The following is a 20,197-nucleotide window of genomic DNA, read 5'->3' on the forward strand; positions in this document are numbered from 1 at the left end:
CTAGAGCTCAAGTTCAGAAAGGCTTGGTCAAAAAAAAAATCAGAGCACTTTACAGGGAGGGTATGCAGTCAGCAAGGATCTGTTGACAATTGACCACATGCAAACTACTGTTTCTGATTCCATGGGTATATGGGTATATCAAAGGCATTGAGCCTACATTTGTGCTTAGCACAACACCTCAGAAAGTTACTGAAATTTCTTTTTAATTGATGTGTTTTTAAAATGATTCAAAGAGCAATACTTTCATTTAAATATCAAGAAGATAAAAATGAAATGTTTTTGCGATATTTTATCCTAAATATGTAGTTTGTCCTTTTCTAACTTCTAAACAGTAAAATAACTCTCATGTGGTAGTCATCTTACACGGATATACTTTTCTTTGAAAGGGCATGTTACCAATCTTAAGTACCAATAAATACCAATCATAAGGTAATATTTGAGTTATTTTGGTTACATTAAGTTGTCACACTCTTTTGCTTTTAAAAGTAAGGTCATGCACTGTGTTTCAGTGCATGGTGCAAGGTGAGTTGTTTTTGAAGAGGCATAAGATAGAAAGAAGGGATGAGAAGAAAAAGAGGGCTTGGGTTGGCGCACAGACCACGTGGTGACTGGAGAACAGGACCGACGCACACAGAAGACGGGTTCACCCGTTACGTCATTACATAGTAAGTGATGTACTGAGGACTGTTACTGTTACTGCTCCAGGAATTCAGGAAAGAGGAACATCAGTGAGAACTGGCGTTGAGAGGGAGGCTCCAGAGCTCCCTGGAGATGGAGGCCGAGCCCTGAGGGGTGGTGAGACGTGAAAGGGAGAAGGCCTGGGAAGCGCACTGCAGGCAGGTGAGACGTGCGAGGAAAGCCGTCACTGCACACGTGCAGGAGAGGGCTGGCTCTGGGGTGAAGAGGAGTGCACGCGAAGCAGGAGGCGAAAGGAACGATGGCGGTGAAGTGGCAAAGAATCGCGAGAGCAAACCTGGGGTCTCCCGACGGGAAAGGAGCAGCCTGTTCTTCCACCCGAGCCGCTTCGCCCCGGAAGTGTTTCAGGTAAGCAGGACGGAAGTGTAAGAGGCGAATTTTGACGTGAAAATAGGCGATGAGATTGGCTTACTAAAGGGAGTTGAGAATAGGAACGAGAGAAATGGATGAATTTAACGTTCACTCGAGGGCTACAGGCCATCTACTCAAGTGGGATTCGATTGACTTGGTTTCTTTTTCTTTTCTTTTTTTTAATCCTTTTGTTCATAATATTCTTGGGCCTCCATTGCTGAATATTGACTAGAATAAAATCATATTACCGTTCATCATATTGAAGTATTTCACACTTATCCAAAGCGTCTATTACAACTGAGTGGGTAAAATAAGTGCACTCCAGTAGCTTCCTACTAGCAGCCTTTACAATCTGTCTGGAGCCCAGCCTTGGCCTCCCCGACAGATCCACCCCGTAGGTGCACATGCAAGAGAATCCCCTTTAGGGGGCACCCTTCACTCATCTGAGAACTATGCCCCATTAACACGGAGGGTGTTGATTAGTTGGTTAGTGGGAATTTACGTGAAGAATTTACTGCTGGTATCAGTCAGAACAGAATAGTTTATGTAGCAGCAACCAAAGCTCCAAAACTTCAATAGCTTAACCCCAACAAATCTTTGATTTCCCTCCCGCTGTTCATCTGCTCATCAGAGTCATCAGTGACCCATGCTGACAGGCCCCATCTTGACACCTGCTTCCACAATCTCTAGAGCAGCAGTAACAGAGAATGTGGCAAATTGTGCACTGGCTCTGAAAGCTCTCAGTCGGGAGTAACACAAGTCACTTCTGTACACATTTCAACAGCCAACGTCACTCACATGGCCGCACCTAACTTCAGAGGGGGCAGAGAATTACAATCCTACTATGTTCCTAGAAAGAGAGGAAAGCTGGAATATTCATGAACATATGTGATGACATTCACTATCTGACTCTTTTTTTCCTTCCTTCTTCCCTACTTTTTGTGAAAACACATTATGTTATTTAAAGGAAAATTCCCTGCCAGGGTAGAGTCACTTGTTGAATGATGAGATGAGCTGCCTCACATACCTTATTCCTTTGAAAGGTAATTTTTCCTTGCAGTATTTGATAGGGCTAGAATATAATTTCTGCAAATGTCACCCATTTCAGAGACCATCTGTAGTTTATGGAAAATATTAACTGTAGTGAACCTAATTGCACTGAGTCACATGTGAGCAACATCTTCCTCTTTTCCATGGAAACCAGGAGACATTTTACAATTTATCAACAAGTGTGCTGCCAGATTAGAGCTGAAGGCTTGCTTCCAACTCACTGTGCGTACCCAGGCATGGCCCAGTTATCCCTAATGTATGGAAGAAATAGCTGTGTATTTCCTGCTGTGCCTCTCGAACTTCAGCTGCTGGCTGAGCAGCAGGCAACATGTCATATTGCCACCTTCCTGTGGGGTCAGTTGAGGATTTTCAGTTTTTATTACTGGAATGATGAGCACGCCTTAGCAGTTTGGAGGAGTTAAGTTATCTGATACCTTATGGTATGTCAAGGGCATTGGCCTTGACATAGAAAGAGCTTTGCACGGGCTTGCTACCCATCTGGGATATGTTCATTTATTTTCTACCTTTGAAATGATTCCCTGTTTTGTTCTGTATTTTGCCCATGGTCTGTTTTTAACTTCTTTACCTTGGAATTCCTTCCAAACATTGTTACATGTTGATGAAGACGGTCATGGCTGAAGGCTAGTAAGAGCACACTCTGAGTTGTTTTCCCAGAAGGGCAGAAGCCATGTCTGTTTTGTTTGCCACTGAATCCCCATTGCCTTGGATGGCTCCTGGCACATGGTGCCCCCAAAATATGATTGGATTTGTAAATGAAGGAACGACAGATAGAGAAGACGTTATTGGCCCACCTGCATGGTAGTGCTCTATCTTTCTTTTGACCTGTGGCAAAAAATAAATTGTAAGCTGCCGGGCTGGAATGAGAGATGGAAAGAACTTTTCCACGTAAGATTAAGTTAACGAGCCTATGGTTTTGCTCTCCGATTACTTTAGTTGCTGGATTGTTTTCATATCCTACTACTCCCGAGTCAGACCCAAATTTCCAGCCAAACCGAACTACCTGTCAACTGTTCTCGGAATGGCCATGCTCCTTGTTGTGAATTGAACTGTGTCCCCCCCTAAAAAAGATATGTTGAAGTCCTAACTCCCAGTACCTCAGAATGTGACCTTACTTAGAAACAGGGTCATTGGTTAAGATGAGGTCATATTGGAGTAGGGTTTTTCCGTAATCCAGAGTAACAGTTGTCCTTATAAGATGGCCATGCGCACACAGAGACACCCAGGGAGGAAGCCATGTGGCAATGAAGGCAGACATTGGAGGGATGCAGCTGCAGGCCCAGGACTGCCAGCAAACTACCAGAAGCTAGAAGAGGCCAGGAAGGATTCTCCTCTACAGGTTTCAGAGGGAGCATGGCCCTGCTGACACCTTGATTTTGGACTTGGAGCCTCCAGGACTGAGACAATAAATTTCTGCTGTTTTAAGCTGCCCTAGGACATGGATATATTCCTCATGCCCGTTTACTTTGCTTCATTTGGTCTTCACCCCACTGTCCATCATGAGAACCTTCTTAATACCTTCTCTTGAGTAAAATCTTAAATCACTTTCAAAATATTTAACTGACTTGACTCCCCTCGCCTCCTATTGTGGAGTGGACAGTGAGGAACAGGCAGGAAATTCCCAAGAGACTGCTCTAAAAGTATCGAGATTAGTTAGAAGAAATAAAATGAATGAGTAAATTAAATGAGTAAATTAAGAGGAAAGCACATTGGTCATTGAGACCTGGGTGGTAAACAAGGGAGTAGGCCAAGAATACAAAAAAAAAAAAAAAAAAAAACAAAAAACTTGTACAAAAAATGTTTTGAAAAGACAAAGTTAAGGTTCCAGGAAGGACTGCACAGCCTAGGGGAGCAGACACCACCATTCCTGGTTCCCCTGGCAAAGAGGCTTTCTCCCCTTGCTAAGGATACTATCACGAGACAACTCCCTGAAGTCGAAGTAACTAATAATTAAGGCAGAGCCACATAGGGTGCCATGGTTCCCCTTGATTCAAGGCAGTTCTGAGAAGGCGTGCAGGGAGGGTTATGCCACAAAGAATGAGGTTATGAGACAAAGATTTTGAGTTATACATAAAAAGTAAACCCGTGTTGGACTGCACTTTGATTTAAAAAAGAGAGAGAAAGAAATAGAGAAAGAGAAGCAGAGGCAGAGAGGGAGGGGAGGAAAGAGAGGGGGGTCTTCTGGGTGTGTCTGTTATTTTGCTCATGGCCTTTTGGTCAAGTTAATTAGATAATAAATTATGCATAACCATCTCTACTGGCGGCAAAACGCTTGGACTGAGAAGTGATGGATGTTCTGGTGACCTGTGTAAATTTGCCTGGGGTAAGAACAATTGTCGCAGCCTGTTGCTTAATTTTCTCTTCCTCTCCCAATTATCACCTAGGAGGGTTGGGCCCTGCCAGAGGAGGGAGCGACGATTTAGTAGAGCGACAACTTGTACGTCCGGTATAATGCTTATCGCTTGGAGTTTAGTCATCTTTGTTGAAATAGCAATGAGTAGCAATCAATTCAATGAGAGTGAGTCAAAGAGCCAAAACAGATCTATACACGGTCTGGGATGGATGGGGCAGGAAGGGAAGAGGTTGCTTTACAGGAGGAAAGGAGCTAGGCGCAAGGCCACAGGGTGAGCCTCCCGGCTGTGCTGACCCCGGCACTCCACAGGGAAGCTGGGCAGTCCTTACATGTCCCTAGGGTTCAGCAGAGCGTGGGGGTGGGGTGGGAGTGGGATGGGGTGCCGGGCGTGGGCGGTGTGGTGGAGCCTTCCCGGATAGGCGGACTAAGCACAGGCTTTGAACACCAGCAAATCAGGCCTTCAAAATACTTGGGCAGGTATTTGACAATTTGAAAAAAAAAAAGCACTTAAATGATCAGCACTGAATTTGTTGGAGTTTATTTTATGGTTTATAATTTTAAAATTACAGTTTATATCTTTTTTGCTGCTTGGAGTTCTAAAGATTTCAGTGCAGCCGTAGATATTTGAGGTAGAGGAAAGCTGCGGTTCTGTCCGAAGGAATGCAGGGGTTGAAGCCAGGGAATCAGCTCCAAGGTGAGAGACCTAAGCTGAGGTGCGGGATGGAAACTGGGGAGGAGGATGAAGCGGGCAGAAAGGGAGAGGTCCCTGGTGGGAAAGCTCAGAATAACAAATAAGTAGCCAAGTGAGCAAACGGGGAGTGGTCTGGAGAAATTCCGGAGACTGAGGACAGACGCTTGCAAAGGGCTTTCAAGCCACTTGCGTGGGTGGACGGGATTCATTTAAAGAGCTAGGAAATGATGAACGGCAGCTGTACAGCACTCGTCCTTGACAGAACTGCTGACTTTCGGGAAGACGTCATGGGCAGAGTGGGGAGACTCAGTGGTACCACGTGAGGAAGGAGAGGTCTGAGACTAGCAGGACCCTGCTTCCACCTGAGTGTGAGGATGGGCCCTGGTCTTTGGTAAAGGAAGCCTGTGTGAGGGCCCTGCCCTCAAGGCAAGCCAGTGGTGAGGGTAGTGGCCTCGATGGCTGGTGCATTATCCAAGGGGTTCATGCATCATGTCATTGGAGCAGCTGGTCACAGAAAGTCACTGCAGCCGTGGACTCAACACGACAGACAGCAGTTGTGAGCCATCCTAGAAATCCTTCCCTCTTTTGATTCATGTCATTTCTGTGCTACTGTTAATCTACATCTTGCCTACACCTGAGGCAGGCGACCTGTGGCAACCTCTTTGTCACACAGAGGAGAGGGCTGATGCACCGAGCCACAGCTGGCACTCTCGAGATACTGGCTTTGTAAACTTAGCGGGAACAGTCTAATTAGAATGTGCTCGAGCAACTCCAGGTGAGTCAGCTTGACCTAACTTAATCAGTAAGTGATTAAACTGCCACTGGGCACAGGGCCCAAGAAAACCTTTGTATCAACTCTGGGCTCTGGGTTGGTTAGTTCAGTAACTAGAGGAATTTCCAGATTTCTTCTACTAGTGGCAGTTGTGCATGTGTTCTTATCACCTGCACGTCACCAAGTCGACTTCCCTTATGAGGCCAATCTTGCCTTTAATATTCCCTGTGGAGCTAGAACTGCCCCCTGTAATGTACCCCCGCCCCCTCCGGCTCTGAAATCCGGCTTCCTGCTCAGCCCTTGCTGTTCGTGCTCTACCCTCCCACTGGACGGAGCCCAAGCACAGACATGGCTTGTCTCCCTTCTGTTGCAAAACACCGCTAACACAAAGCAGTTGCATGTAACAGACTTTTCTGAAGATGTTGTGGCTAATGAGAGTAGACAGAGCTATTATAGCTTGGGGCAGGAAATAATTTCAAATGCAACATCAGACGTGATTGTTCCTAGAAGTGCCTTCGCCATTTCCCCCACGAGGAATTCCTCTCTGACTGTGCCCCTCCTTGCCACCCTCAGGGCGTCCCAAAGCTGAAGTTGCCCCCAAAAGAGATCAAGAAATATCCCATCCTTCTGTTCCATCCCTTATAGAACTAGAAGTATCATTTATCAAGTGCCAGGGACTTCACTGCTTCCATGATCTCACCAAATCCTCTCAACAACACTCTGTGGAAAACACACTTATTTTACAGGTGAGGGAACTGAGATGCAGAGATGGGAACTTAGCTAGGGACACACAGCTGAAATTTGAACCCAGTTCCATCCACTCGAAGCTCAAGCTCTTCACTGCTCCATTTGTTTCCTCCTAGTGTAGCCTGATTCTTCACGTACAACTTAGGTCATCAGAATTCAGATCTATTACTCACCTCTTATCTCAGCAGAGCTTTCTGTAGAGTCAGGTAAAAATTTCCCTGACGTTTTCTTCCATGCAGTTGAACTCTTTCCCCAACTGCGCTCCCTCTCCTGAGATAATTTTTGTATCAACTCTGATCTCCTTTCCACTTGCTCTTCTGGAAAACTTTCTGCTGTCTCTGTTACCCGCCTGCCACCCCCCCCCCACCCCCCATTTCTCTGCTTTGTCAGCTCTTCTATGGAAAGACCCTCATTTAATATCAGGAACTTGGATCCCTTTGCCCCATTTCCTCCTCGAAGCAGGTGAATCAAGCCCCAGAGAACCGGATGTCTGACTCCCTCGCTGAATCCCTTAGGAGTTTTCTCCAGTGGCCGTGGGAGAGAAGGAGGGACCCTCCTGCCACTGTGTTTTCTTCCTCCTGTCTCCTTGGCCTTCTGGGAGCTGAGCTTGGTACCTCTTTAAGACAGGATGCTCAGCCCTCCGGAATACTCATAATTCTTAATTACGTCCTTGCCACCAGTTGGGATAACAGCCACAGATGAGGGAGAACACACGTTCAAATGGAGTTATAAAGTAAACACCGTGGTTCTCCTCCCCGACCTTGCTCTGAGAGGCTGTAACAGCATGAACCCACAGTCCAGCAGAAACCTTAAAACACACAATGGTGAGAAATGACAGCTCTGCTGCCCAAGCTAATATGTAGCCCTGTCTCCAAGTACCAAGAGATTAGGATTCATGAACCAATTGAGAGATTGTTTTGAGTACCTATTTGGTCTGAGACATGCTATCAGGGAAATTTTTTTGTGAAGAAAGAAAAGGAAGAAAGGTTTGCCTGCACTGATAAAACTTACAGCCTATTTCCACAGATGGGACATAGAAAATAATCATCCATGCAAGGGAGGCCATGCCACGTTGTCAGTGTGTTAGCGGACAGGGAGGGCAATAAGGGTTCAGAGCAGGGAGACAGCACTGAGCTGGGAAAGGGAGAAAAGACAGGAGGCCAGCGATGAGGCTCTCAGGCACATAGCCTTCCTGGGCAGGCGGGGAGGGGGCGAGGGCACTGTCAGCAGAAGGACTGAGCAAAGGGCAAAGGTGTGGGGGCAGGAATGTGAGTAATGTGTTCGAGAGACAATGATTCATCCCCCTTGGCTTGCTCTGCTCTACAGCTGCCACATAATAGTGGGCACATAACAGGTTATTATTTTTCTTCTTTTTTTAAAAACCGCAAAAATTAAAGCGAGACCCAAATTCTCAATATAGAAAATACGCCCGTGATGTCAGTGCCCAGTGACACCGAGGAGGTGAGAATTCCTGAGCCCAGTATGAACTTGAACCCTGACAAAATTCTCACCCTTGTTTGCTGGAAACTCCATTTATTTAATGCTGTCGTACAGGAGTCTGTTCTTTGGAAAACCTGGAAATAACCTGTTTTGACCTCACCTCAATTACTAAGCGTGGGGTCAGCAATTATTTTGGCTCTGTCATAATGGATCACCAACTCTTCTGCTGTTTTAAAATGCTTGAAAGCTATTTGGAGCCAGGAAATGTCTCTGGGAGGAACCTAATCCTGGTAACATTACCTACGCATCCTCCTGCTGGCACATCAGCAGCTGTGGTGGGGGAGGTGAGTCTGCAGGTGCGTTTCCTGAGGATCAGAGGGGCTGTTTCTGCTCAGTCCCATCCTGTGTTTCTGAATTTCCGAGTAGGTATCGATGGTGATAGGTTGTCGTGCTGGGCTCCCCAGCCAGAACCAAGGCACTGCCACCTCCAAGACATAAGCAGAAAGAGGTTTTGCTTTTCTTTTCTATTGAAGATGATTTTGGTTTCCCCATATTCTATTGAAGAATATTAGCTGCCTCTAACTCCAAACTTATGGGAAGTTCTCCTGTATTTATCATCTTTGAAAAACAGGTTTTTTTTAAACCTACCTCCTTTTCCCAACTGGTTACTATACGCTCCCAGGGCATTTAGAGAGGAAATGAATTTCTCACTTCATGATTCTAGCAAAACAAACATCATCAGAGTGCCGGAGGAACAAGTCCGGGAGACACCGTGTTCTCTTAGTCATAGGCACACACTAGGGAAAATTCAACTAAGCCTCACTTGCGTGTATTAAAATAGCCCCTTTCCCAGCTCAGAATCACATTTCAAAGGGTGCCTGGTACAAAGCTAAGCCAAGTATAACCTAGCCACACAATAGTGCCAAGGGTAATTCGTGGTTTTCCATCTTGTCTTAAGCGGAAGGTAGTGCGGAGCTGTGAACGTGCAGAGAACTAGCAATGAGCGGAGCTGAGCAGCAGGGAGCTGGGTGACCTTGAGCAAGTCACCTAACCTGTCTGGGCATCTTCATTTAGAAAATGAGGGGAAATGCCACGGTACTTTAGCAGGTAATGACCAAGTGAGGAAATGTGTGCAAAAGCACTTTGAAAACTACAGATTTTTTCTGAATGCTAAAGGTAATTGTAGAGATGGCTATTTGGGGAAAATGAAACATGTGCAAAGCTTTTTTAAAATCGATGTTAATATCTACCATTTTGTGTGATTTAAGTTTAGCAATTAGATGTCCGTTAATTAATGCCGTGAGAAAATACTGTTATCCCATTACTGTGTCGTCTAAATGAACCATTTCTCTTTTTACTGTCATTTGGACTTTTTCTCTATGGAAGAAAAGTATTTAAAAGACAAATTACCTGGAAGGTAATGGAATGAGATTTTTTGAAGTGTCTTGTGTCCAGAAAAGAAAGGTTATTTCTGCTATATTCAAGTACACCAGTTGAACACAGTGATTTATTTGACTACATAGTACATTTTTTCCAAATGAAGTAAGGAAATAGAGGGTGTTCCAGGAAGTCATATGGAGGGAGGTGTTGAGAGGGGGGTGTAGGAGAAGGGGGAGGAAAAATATTGAGGGAAGCCAGACCAGGAGAAGTTTCAGGCCGCCACACTGGATGACTTCAGAACTGAAGTTCTATAAACAAGGCCCCACCTGGGTGAACGGAACGCTTTGGCAAGTCCCCTTCTGCCTGTGAACATGTCTGGACTTTGGCTGGCCCCACCTCTCTCCCCACCACTCTGCTCTTTTTTGAAAGCTGATCGATGAGAATGTGGAGGAGCACTTTTCTAGGAGGGCTGAGTGGTGTTACTCAGGAGGGCGTGTCCTTCCAGGCAAACTCATCCACCAGTCTTCCAGCTTTGCTGCCTGAAACACAGAGGGCACTAAATACCCAATGGCTCACGGTCCCCACTTGGAACTTATCCTCAAAGAGATTGACTTCTAACTCATCTTCATTTTGAGAAAGGAAAGGGGCAGGGCACAGCCATTCAAGGAATGATATAGCAATTAACATTAAAATGGTGGAAGATTCAACCCCCAGTAGGCCTTGAGACTCAAGATGGCGGGAGATTTGACTTCTAGTAGACCCTGAGCTTCATTATACGCCCATTGTAGTATATTAACATGGTGAATAACATGCCCACAGGCGCCATGGCAGTCCCAAGGCTAGCCACAAAAGGTCAGAGTGGGAAATGGCCAACTTCCTGGGAATCCCAGCCCCTTCCCCAGGCTACTTAGACTGATCCTTCCACTTATTAGCATATGAAGCCACCAAGCCCATAAAAGTGGGCAACACTGCCCCTCATAGCTGCCCTCTCTCTCTCTCCCTACCCCTCACCCCTTTAGAGACAGCCCGCACTCTGTCTATGGAGTGTGTACCTACTTTTACTCTAACCTGAGCACCCAACCTCCTCACCTTGTGGCCTTTCTCTTGCCTTTCAATGTATCTCTCTGAATAAATCTACCTTTACTTAACTGTGGCTCACTCTTGAATTCTTTCCTGAGCAAAGCCAAGGACCCACACTTGGCAGGGCACATCTCAGGGGCTCAACCGAAGCCTGGGACACGGCCCTCCTCATGCTCCACATCTGTTTTTCCTGCATCAGTTTGAGGCAAAATCATTAGGAGAGTTGATCCTGACATGCTGGCAACTGTGATCCCAGCTTTACTAAATGAAATATCATTTCTCAGGTACTTTGCAAGATTGCTTACTAGTTGCCTTTGCCCATATATAGGAAACTCAGTTGAAACCAGTCCTGACCACCCCCTAAAATAGCTCTCATTGTCTCCTCATACCTTGATGAGATCCCATTTGCTGTGCTCCCAACAGGCCTAAGTACAAAGTAGTCCCAGAAATTCCCTTTCTACCAGAAGGAAATGCCAAGTAACAATGGAGAACCCAGAGGGCATTGTCTTACCCAAGTACCAATTTCTCTACCTGTCACCCTATCTCGTCTCCAGCTGCTGGGATCTCATACTCACTACAAACCTAAAGTCTGATTCTTTTTCATCATTAGATCATTAGTGACCATAGGGACACTCTGAGGCTTTTTTTTTTTTTTTTTAAGTAGAGATGGAAGTTTTTATTTTCATGGGATTTTGTATGACAACAGGATCTGAGTGAGATGGTGATACATTCCTGCATCTTGCTGGTGCCAGTGGATACTTCACCAGCAAGCTCCAGAGATAGCTTGATGGGGGAGGGCGTTAATTGATGATGTTAATTGAAAGCTTCAAAGATTGCTTCTTATAGATATAACCTGAGTACCACCGACTGCCTCTTCTAAAATTAGTCTCTTAAACTAATTAATTCCTCTGCTTCCTGGCTCAGCTAACCAAGACCACAGTGGAAGTAACAGGAAAAAATCACTAAGAATAAAGTTTTTGTGGTCAAATAAAATAAAAATACTAGTCCACGGATATATTTATTTGTCAGATAGTTGTCAACCACTGCCAAGGACAAATGAAGTCTATGTATCTCTGTCCCCTAGGAACTTACAATCTAATTAGGGAAAAAAACATACAATAATTGTAATTTAAATATACTCATTGTAAAAAATTAGGAAAATAGAAAAAAAGAATAAAAAAGAAAATTATCTTTTTCATGGTGTTCCTTATAAATATTTTTCTTCATTTTTATGCTTTTAAAAATAAAACTTCTACCACATTATACATATAGTTTTGCATTCTGCTTCTTCCACTTAATTTTACTTACCATGAGAAGCAGAAATGAAAGACTGTAACCTCCTCTTTCAACTTTACAACAGAGTTGTAAAGGGTTAGATAGATAACCCTTTAGATAGGTAGACGAAGGGTTAATATCATACAGATAAGGGCTCTTACAAATGAGGAAAAAAATGGAAACCTCAATAGAAATGGGCAAAGAACACCCAAATAGAGAAGTCACCAAAAAAGAAATACAAGTGGCCAATAAATATATTTAAAATGTTCAAATTCACTAGAAATTTAAGAAATGCAAAATAACTAGTGAGATCTCATTTTCATCTATCAACGTTTTTATAACATTCACTTCTCTAGTGGAAAATCTATAACATGAATCAAAAGCCTTAAAATGTTCACATTTTTCTCTACTGAAGATTTTATCCTTAAGAAAAGAAGTATTGTAATTTATAATAGGTAAAAAACTGAAAGCAATCTAAATATTGAACAATCAAACATTGGTTAATTTATTACATATTCATCAATAAAATGTATGCAGAAATTAAACATGTTTTCAGGGAACAAATATCACAATGTTCACAGCATATTTTGGATGAAAAAAACTGATTATAACACTGTGTATAAGTTCAGCTTTGTTTACTTAAATATATACAGTTTTGTTTAAACAATACTTATATATTTAAGTATTGTTATACATCAACCAATTAACAATGGTTATTTCTATGCCTTTGCAAAATATCCAGATTTTACTTTGTTCATGTATTTTTTTATGATTAGGAGTAAGATAATTAATTTCATTTTTAAAAAGGGGGATAAAGTGAAACACTCTGTGAAAGAGCTTTTGATTTAAACCTTCGTACAGATGATGTCTTTGACATCCCAGTCTCCCCTCAACTTGACCAGGCATCATGAAACTATGTCTCAAATATCATGGATGAAAAATTATTATTATTGTTATTATTATTTTATCATTATCATTATTATTATTACTATAGCTACCATTTATTGAATGCTTACTCTGTGCTAGGCATGTGTTAAGAAATTTACATTTCATTGCATTTAATCCTTACAACTGAGGTAGAAATGATTATTATTCCCCTTTTACAGATGAAGAAACTGAGGCTTAAAGAGACAATTAGAGGCCACCTGGTTAGTAGGTGGTGGGGCTGGCATTTGAACCCTGGCATCTGTCTCCAAAGCCTACACTCTTTACCTCTACTCATAGATTCTTGCTATCTCCTTTGCAAGGAGAACTGGGAAGGCCCATCCAATTCATAAATTTAGTAAAATTGGGTTTGTTGGGTAGGGAAGGGGGTATTAGTCTTGCTACACTGTGGAATTTGATATGAATTACCTGTAATTTGCTCTCAGAGCTACTGAAGACACCACTCTGACTGCCCAGGCACACGAGCTAGTGACACAGCTGGGAGTTAAGCCCACGAGCTTGCCCCAGAGTTTGTATGACTCTGCCAGCCACTGCGTGATGCCTCTTGGGACGGAGGAGAAGGAGAGGTTTCCCATTGTGATTCAGTTGGTGCCCTGATAGCTCCACCACTCAACTGACAAGTACCCTCCTCAGGCACAAGGCTCGTCCAAAGCCCCGTGAATCCTACAGCATTTCTGAGTATTCAGGACACGTATTCAGCCCACTTTTCTACTCTCCCAACTCCTTCTGTGTCCCGTGTTCCTCCCATCGGATGTGCCACTTTACTGTCATAAATCCAAGCCACATCGCAGCATTTCAGAAATTGATTGCATTGTCTGCTGAGGCATGGGAAATTTGTTCTTGAGGGTAAAGGTCACTGTAAGAAAATATTAATGTTTAAAATCAGAAGTTAAAGAATCACACATATTTCCAAAGGAGGAGGTCCTAATGGTTTTCTGAATGCAGAAACGACAGATTGTGAGACGCTTTCAAAGAGCTTTCCTGCTAACTCTAAAGGCACAAGATTTGGTGGGTTTTTTTTTTTTTTAAGGTTTTTTTTAATGGAATCTAAACGCTTCATTGTGTTCATCAGAGCAGCAAATTGAATATAAAGTGGCAGACCTTAAAAGGGCAGCCAGTGAGTTGGAGCGCAATTTGCATGAAATACGTTAGCTTTTTGTTTTTCTTTATGTTATTTAAATGCCCCTATGAGAGGTGAGGATGACTTCTTCGAAGGTTTCCTTTTTTTCCACTCCAGGTCCTTCTAGCGGTGTCTTCCCCCACTACCACCTTCCAGGCGTCATGCCCACGTTGCCACTAGGGGGCAGTCGAATGCCTCCTCTTCCCATCGCCATCTTCCCTTCTGCCTTCTGTGCACAGGATTCCTGGGTGGTTGACCTGGTTTCTAGTCCCTCGTATAATAATACAATGGTCATTACCAATCTTAGCAGTTTCTTAAAAAGAAGCGAAGGGCCACATCTTTAACCTACTGAAAAATAACACATTATACATTTTTTTCAAGGAGCGTTCAGCAAGACTACTTTTCTAAAGAACCTCCTGAGGTAGGAAGGGCAGCCACCTTGGCTTGGGGAGGTAAAGCTGGTGTTTCAGTCCTCAGTGGTTCTCAAGCAGAAGGCTCTCTGATTCTTTGGCCAGGGCTCTTTCCTGCAGTCATTCTGAAATAAGATCCAGACTTCATTTTGAAAGAAGATCAGCCTCTAATGAAGACATCAAAACAATAAACAGTAGTAAGAATAATAGAATAGAAAAAGAAAATCACATAATCACATTTCTTTGCTCGTATTCACTCATAAAATAGTTTCAATCTCAAAGAACATTGCAATCCATTTTCCAAATTTATTATAAATTCACTTAAACATGGAATAGACAGCTTGCCCAGATCCTTTCCCCACCCTTCCATCCACATGAGGCAATTTAATTAATGGGCAAACAGCCCGACGGTGGATTTTTCTAATAGAGTGCCTTGAAGGAGCGAGCCCCGTCCTCGCACAGGGCTCGCTGGCACACGACTCTGGCTGCGCTACAGAAGCAGAACAGAGTCGTATGGTTCTTGGAAAGTAAGTGTTTGGCAGGGCTCTAGCCTCGGGTGTATCCACATAGACGAAGTGCTCAGGTGGCCCTCCATGGTGCCAGGGCCAGGATGGGTGGCAGAGGGTGGTGTGAACATGCATGTGTGTGTGGTGGTGAGATGCTCTGAGGGGGTGGCCCCATCGGAACAAGGCTGCAGATCATCCCCGCACCTTCCGTTCCTGTAATCCACTCATTTAGTCAACAGAGGTACACAGAATGTCTCTGCAAGCTCAGCACTGAGCAGAGTTCTGCATAAGTGAGCACAAGAGACGAACTTCTAAAGGATTAAAAAAAAAAAAAAAGCGTCCATGCCTCTGGTAAGCTCCCAGTTCAGACGAGGAAGTTGTTTTTCAAGAAGTTATTTATCAAATGTTTACTGAGCTTCTACTATGTACAGTGGTGATGTCTGACAAGCCTCAAGGCTCCAGATTGAAATGTTGACATGTTACAGTGCAGGGAGGTAGCTTTTAGAGCCCATTTTATTGGCATGGTCAATGTTATCCAGACATGCAGAAGAGGAGTGCTTTTAAAACTGCCCCAAGATTGTGGTCAGGTTAAAGTTTGAACTGATTAGAGAACAGTTCAAGGGATTTGCTGGAAGCCTTTCCAGGATTTTTTTTTAAATTTTTTTTTTTTTTAAGGAGCAGTCAAAGGGCAAACTCCCATCTCAGCATTTGTCTTGTTCCCAGCACCAGGACTTGCTCTGAGAGAGGCACCCCCACTACCATCATTTCAGTGTCTCTACAAGTACAAGCTTTGAGCATAGTCAGCATCGTGTGACTTGCTTAACAGAAATGTTCTTAGTCCTGTGGTTGTGGATTCTGTGTTCCCATCCACTCCCAGCAAAAGGCAGCAACAGGTCTTCTGTGGACATTTTAAAGGGGCTTAGGATCTCCCTTTTATATGTAAATATCTTTTGGAGACGGAAGACTTGTCTCTGTGATCTCTCACACTGCACACACCAGCAGCAGTGCATCAGCCCCTTATTGCAGACAGGGGTGGTTGGCTTTCAGGCATTGTTAGTCTGGTCCCCCGCTGCCTCCTGGTCCTCCGAGTGGGGGCCTTTGGGTGCTGCAGCAGTTCCTGCCTTGGCTGCTTTTGTCTATCATTTCTCCACACAAGCATTTCGCCACGTGATGCTGATCCGATCTACTCACCACCACGCACTGCCGATGACAGGGGACAAGCAGCAGCTGCGGCTGCTAGGAGGAAAGGGCAATGCCGTCGAAGGGTTCTTCCTTCAGCTGACAGCAGCAGCGCTGCCTGCCAGCTCTACAAACAAACCAGAGCCCATGTCCATCCAGCTGGTTACAAAAGCCTCCCTAAAACACTCTGCAAAAGAAAAGACTGCGCAGAGAGCAAAACACGCCTCGCTTTCACCCTGCCCCTAGCTTTGATTTTAAGCAAGTCACTTATCCTCTTTGGATCTTCGTTTCCTTTTTTTTTTTTTAATTGAAGTATGGTTGATTTACAGCATTGTATTAGTTTCTGGTGTACAGCATAGTTGTTCAGTTATATATACATACTCTTTTTTCATTATAGGTTATTACAAGTTATTGAATATAGTTCCCAGTTCCCCAGTAGGACACTGTTGTTTATCTATTCTGTAAATGGAAGTTTGTACCTGCTAATCCCAAACTCCCAATTTATCCCTCCCACGCCCCCAGGGGTTTTAGTTTTCTTATTTGTGAAGCAGAAGTGTAAGACCCATGACTTCTAGGTCTGTTTCAGGTTTAACTTTCTATGTATGTAAAAGCCAAAGGGAAAAAATATATCAGGCAGGAGTCATTAAGATTCACTGCCCTGTAGCCGAACTGAAAGGATCAGCATTAATGTATATTTAAAATTTTTATAAAATTTATTTAAAAACTAATAATTTGATTAATAATTAGCACAGGACAGTGTAACAGTCAGTGGTTGGCATTCATAGAAGAGTGTTGGACTCTGAGTCAAAAGACTGCTCTATAGAAGTGGAAAAATCATGATTTTGGAGCTGAGTTCAAATCCTGGCTCCATCACTCACTCACTAGCTGTGTGACTTTGTGCAAGGTATTTAATCTTCTGGAATCTGTTACTGCCTCAGTACATGATAATAAACAATACAGCACAGGAGTGTGGTTTTAAGATTTAGAGATATAGAGCTTAAGATTTATTAAGCTCTTGGCACATTGTAGGAACCCAGTAAATATTAGCTTCTGTGAGTGGCTTTTCTAAGATCTTTTAGAAAAAGGAAACTAACATATTTTGAGTTCCAGCTTTGTGCCAGAAAATTCTGTGACTTGATCATTTAATTCTGATGAAGTGGCTACTGTTTTCTGAATTTTAACCTAAATTCACTTTCCCCAGATGTAAAATGAACTTAATTATACTTTTTCTACTTAACATGGAGAATTCTTATAAAGATTAAAAGAATTTAATATGAAGGGGCTCTGTGAATTGTTGACTTCTATTTAAATGTGAAAATAATAGCTATTGTTTTATTAAACTCTCTTTATAATAGTGTCCAAACACCCAACATGCTTTTATTCAGATCCTACTATTCAGGCCCATTTATTCAGAACATGGGCTCTGCACTCAGAGGTTTTATAACCACGATACACCGAAATAACACCCAGGAAACTAATGAGAATAGTTAGAAACAGCTGAGTTGCCATAGTAGTAAAAAGTAGCCAAAAGGGAATGATCCAACTTAAAAGATAAATAGGTTTAAGGTGAAGAGACTGAGAGAAGGGGACACATTTTATATAAAGGAAGCAGCATGAAAACAGAAACAGAGGCAAAAAAAAAAAAAAAAAAAAAAAAATTCTCTTTTGAACCCTGTGAAGAAATTAGGATTCTTGCTCTTGTAATTCACAGGAACATTAAGTATTCAATCATTCATACAGCAAATATTCATTGAACACATAATATGTGCCAGGCACTGTTCTAAGTGCTGGGGCTACAGCAGTGAAGAATTAAAAGGTGACTACCTTGAGGAGCTTATGTTAATAAATTACACGGAATGTAGGAAGGTAGTAAGTGCTACAGAAAAACAAGAGTAGAGCCGGGTAGGGTGATCAGGAGTGACAGGAGAGGGGAGGGTAGAGCTCAGTGGTAGAGTGCGTGCTTAGCATGCATGAGGCCCTGGGTTCAATCCCCAGTACTGCCTTTGAAGACAAATAAATAAACCTCATTACCCATGCCCTGCCAAAAAAAATTAAAAAAAAAAGAGTGATGGGAGTGAGGTAGTCGGTAGTGATATAAAATAGAGTGGTCAGACTAGGTTTCACTGAGAAGGAAACATTTGAGCAAAGGCTTGTAAGAGGTGAAGGAGTAAGTCAAGGAGATACACAGGGAAAGAACTTCAGAGGAACAGCTAGAGCCATGGTTCTCAAAGTGTGGTCCACACCGAGACCAGTAGCATTAACATCATCGGGGGGCTAGTGGGAAACGCAGATTTTCAGGGCCCGTCAGAAACCCTGAGGCCAGTGAGCAAGCTGTGTTGGCTTTAGGAAATATTGCAGGTCATGGTGCAGTTTTCTAAGACTTGGCTATCAAGTATGGTGCAGGTGACCCGCTGTTGGCTCATCTTGTGGTTGCTGATATGTCATCTTTAGCGCGTGGTTACTTACATGACCTTCAACTCTTTCAAACCTTTGTCGCAACAAGAATCCTGCACGCCCGCCTGTTAAGCAAATTCTTCCTACGTTAGTCCATCTCCTGAATCACAGTGATCCAGAAGTATTAGCAGATAACCGCTGGGTTAATTCCTACTTTACTGATGGTCCAGATGAACGAATAGAAATGTCTTTGGAGTCAGGGGTTGTACCCCAACTTGTGAAGCTTTAGGAGCTACTGAATTGCCACATGTGACTCCCGTGCTAAGAACCATAGGAAATATTGTCACTGGGACAGATGAACAGACTCGGGTTGCAATAGATGCAGGAGCACGTGCCGTCTCTCCCAGCCTGCTAATGAACTCCAAAACTAACATTCAGAAGGAAGCTACACGGACAACGTCAAACGTCATGGCTGGCTGCAAGGATCAGACACAGCAACTTGTAAATCATGGATTAGTCCGTTTCCTTGTTGGCGTTCTCTCTAAGGCAGATGGTTAAGACACGAAGGGAAGCTGTGTGGGCTGTGACCAGCGGTACAAGTGGCGGAACGGTGGCTGTATACCTTGTTCGTTGTGGCATAACAGAACTGTTGACGAACTCCTTAACTGGGAAAGATACCAAAATTATTCCAGTTATCTTCGATGCCATTTTAAATATCTTTCAGGCTGCTGAGAAACAAGGTGAAAATGAGAAACCTAGTATAATGATTGAAGAATGTGGAGGTCTGGACAAAATCAAAGCTCTATAAAACTGTGAAAATGAGTACAAAGCTTCGTTAAACTTGACTGAGAAGTATTTCTCTGTAGAGGAAGAGGAAGATCAGAATGTTGTACCAGAAACTACCTCTGAGGTCTACAAACTCCAAGTTCAGGATGGCACTGCTGGGGCCTTCAACTTTCAGCTTGTACCGCTGGGGCGTAAAGGTGTTTGCTGTGTACTATGTTTGGTGTAAGTTTGTCTTACTGTTTCTCTACTAAGAACTCTTTTTAAATGTGTTTTGTTATTGTAGCACTTTTTACAATGAAACTATACTATATGAAGCTTCTCCTCTCAATGGGTTTCTAATTTGTGTGGAATTTCATATCTTACAGTGTCCTATAAAGAACGATTAAATTCCACCCTTGTGTACATTAAGAAAGACTCTGGTGAGGCCCAGCAATCTGGTGGAGGGGTACTCCAGGGGATTCCAGTGTTCCCTAAAATGTGACAGCCACTGAACTAGAAGAAAGATCTAGGGGGGAGGGCATAGCTCAGTGGTAGAGTATGTGTTTAGCATGCATGAGGTCTCCAGTACTGCCATTAAAAATAATAAATTTAAATAAATAAATATATAAACAAACCTAATTACCTGCCCCTCCCAAACAAAACAAAAGAACAGATTGTAGAGGGGGCAAAAGTGGAAGGGTTTTATTCAGTAATCCAGGTAAGAGAGAGTAGTGGCTTGGATCAAGATGATGGTAGTAAAGGTGGAAAGAAGAGGTAGAGTCTGAACATACTTTGAAGAGAGAGTCAAGAGGATTTCCCAACAGAGGGAGTGTAGGGAATGAAAGAAAGAGAGACATCAAAGATGTTTCTGGCTTGAGCCATGGGGAAGTTGAGTTGCTATAAACTGAGATGGGGAAAGCTGCAGTGGAAGCAGGTGTGGTGGGAGACAGGGAGGTGGGGTGGCACAGAGATTGAAAGTTCAGTTTGGGACATGTTTGTGATGTCCGTTCAACCTCCAAATGGAG

General features: G+C 43.3%; 1 pseudogene; it reads left to right on the forward strand.

Moving 5' to 3' along the window:
* The first annotated feature begins 937 nt into the window (after positions 1 to 937).
* LOC105069022 (uncharacterized) lies at positions 938 to 19,419 on the forward strand (annotated as a pseudogene).
* The last annotated feature ends 778 nt before the right edge of the window (positions 19,420 to 20,197 follow it).

Source organism: Camelus bactrianus, chromosome 21, assembly GCF_048773025.1.
Source record: "Camelus bactrianus isolate YW-2024 breed Bactrian camel chromosome 21, ASM4877302v1, whole genome shotgun sequence".
In the NCBI taxonomy this organism is placed as follows: Eukaryota; Metazoa; Chordata; class Mammalia; order Artiodactyla; family Camelidae; genus Camelus; species Camelus bactrianus.